Source organism: Chiloscyllium plagiosum, chromosome 18 (genome assembly GCF_004010195.1).
Source record: "Chiloscyllium plagiosum isolate BGI_BamShark_2017 chromosome 18, ASM401019v2, whole genome shotgun sequence".
In the NCBI taxonomy this organism is placed as follows: Eukaryota; Metazoa; Chordata; class Chondrichthyes; order Orectolobiformes; family Hemiscylliidae; genus Chiloscyllium; species Chiloscyllium plagiosum.
In genome coordinates, this window is record NC_057727.1 from 23,308,347 (window position 1) to 23,310,867 (window position 2,521).

Genomic DNA, 2,521 nt, shown 5'->3' on the forward strand with positions numbered 1-2,521 from the left:
AATCCTTTAATAATCTTATATGTCTCAATCAGATCCCCTCTCAGTCTTCTAAACTCAAGGGTATACAAGCCCAGTCGCTCCAGTCTTTCAGTGACCTGCATGCTTACCTTCATTGACTTGTGTACAAGAACACCCAGATCTCTTTGTACTGCCCCTTTACCTAAATTGATTCCATTTAGGTAGTAATCTGCCTTCCTGTTCTTGCCACCAACGTGGATAACCATACATTTATACACATTAAACTGCATCTGCCACGCATCTGACCATTCACCTAACCTGTCCAGGTCACCCTGTAATCTCCTAACATCCTCATCACGTTTCACCCTGCCACCCAGCTTAGTATCATCAGCAAATTTGCTAATGTTATTACTAATACCATCTTCTATATCATTAATATATATTGTAAAAAGCTGCAGTCCCAGCACTGATCCCTGCGGTACCCCACTGGTCACTGCCTGCCATTCCGAAATGGAGCCGTTTATCACTACCTCCTATGTTCACTTCTAAATCATTTATGTAAATGATGAAAAATAGTGGACCCAGCACTGATCCTTGTGGCATTCCACTGGTCACAGGCCTCCAGTCTGAAAAGCAACCCTCCATCATCACCCTCTGTCTTCTACCATCAAGACAGTTCTGAATCCAAATGGCTAGTTCTCTTGTATTCCATGAGATCTAACCTTGCTAACCAGACTCCCATGAGGAACTTTGTCGAACACTTTACTGAAGAGGATTCTGGGTAATCCAAGATGGAGGACAGGAAACATTTCTGGCTGCTCCTTTTTTTAAGGTATTTTAGGTGTTGGAGGTGATTTTCTCAAATTTGAGGAGCAGCAATTACTGTTTTATATGCTGTTGCATTGTTTTGGATCTTTGGAAGAAAAAAAGTCAAAACAGCAGCAGTTTTAAAAGGGAGAGGTACAGACAAAGGAAACGCATGGTGAGGGCAGTGCAGGAGAGAGTGACAGAGCAGTGAAATTGCGCAGTTACTGCCTGTGCTGTTTGAATTCATGTATCGCTGGACATCCGAGTGCATCTGGGAAAATTAACAAACAATGAAATTCACAACACAGAAATAGACAAGTGGATACTTACCTGGCATGGGAGATACCATGATCAATAAGGTGGTTCTGCCAAGGTGAGGCTATCCCATTGCACTTCGGGTGTGCTGACGCCTGCAATATCCCCAAATGCGGGATACTCAACTGCAAAGTTTGTGATTGTGGGGGACTGCGTTCGCGCTTTCCAAACAATTGACAGAATCGGAGTTGCACTTTTCCAGTAGGCAGTGCTGTTCTGCTACAACTTGTCTCTGCTATATTTTAAGTGTGGCCTACAGAAAATCTGCAGCAGTGAGTAGAGTGGGTTTTTTCTTGATTATATATTTTTTGAAATATGCCTTTTGATTAAACTTAAAGTATGAGATCCAAGATGGCGGCCACTCAGCAAGTCTGAGTCTGTAGTGCTCTGCCCAAGACTCAGACAAAGTGGGCTGCCCGCCACTACCACACCTGCCAAATCGTTTAAAAAACTTCTATTCAATACAGTTAGTCATTTTTGCATCAAACTTGAGTAGTTTGGTGCTTTGTTAAAACGACTAAGGGAAAGAATGCCCAAGGCTCACAGCAGGCAGGAACCCCTCCCCCATCCCCCCCAGCTGCAGCAGAGTCGTCCACAGCCGCCCTGGGGGACTTACCTATGGTGGCGAGCCTTGTTGCTGTAATTACCAAGCTGGAAGAGAAGATCAACATCTTCATAGAGGGGTCCAGAAGCAGGTGGGAGTCGCTCTTGGTCCCGCTGCAAAAGCATGACCGAGATATTGAAAAAAATCGATCATTGCGTTAGAGGGGCGGAGCTAAAGGCCGCGACCTCCGAGGCTGCTGTAGAATCGGCCGTGGGTCGGGTCCAGACTCTCAAACAGCGAGTCCGGGCCTTAGAAGATCACATTGACGAAAATATTCGTTTACTGGACCTTCCCGAACGGGAAGAGGAAGGCCAGCTTGCAGTGTTTTTGGAGCAGTGGCTTCCTCAGATGTTGAAGCTGGAGGCTGGATCAGGCCAGGTGCAGGTTGAGTGGGCCCACCAGGTTGCTATACGCAGGCCCGGATCGGAGCAGCGCCCCCGCCCGGTCCTGTTCCGGCTTCAGTGCTAAAGAGGAAAGCAAATGCTCCTGGAAGACTCCAGAACCCTCAGGAAAGATCCCCAGGCCATGACATATAAGGGATCTAGGATAATGCTGTTTCAGGATTTTTCCCCAGCTTTGGTCTGCAAGAGGAGGGCGTTTGATGAAACGAACAAGTGTCTAAGGGACTTAAACATCCAGTACTCCTTGCGCGACCCAGCGACGCTGCGTTTTAACCACGATGGATGTGTCGATAACTTCAGATCGCGGGAGAAGGCGAAGGCATGTTTGGACTCTCTTAAATAGATTGTAAGAATTATGGGGTGCCTGGGTCAAGGGTGGGACGCTGGTTAGGAGAGGATACGATGGGTTTTCAGATAGGAAGTGATGTCCCCTAGA

The 2,521-nt window shown here is 46.8% G+C and overlaps 1 non-coding gene across 1 annotated transcript; it reads left to right on the plus strand.

The window, feature by feature from the left end:
* The first annotated feature begins 1,087 nt into the window (after positions 1-1,087).
* LOC122559278 lies at positions 1,088-1,251 on the plus strand. Its single transcript, XR_006314381.1, has one exon. It is a non-coding gene; the product is annotated as a U1 spliceosomal RNA (small nuclear RNA).
* Positions 1,252-2,521: the final 1,270 nt, after the last annotated feature.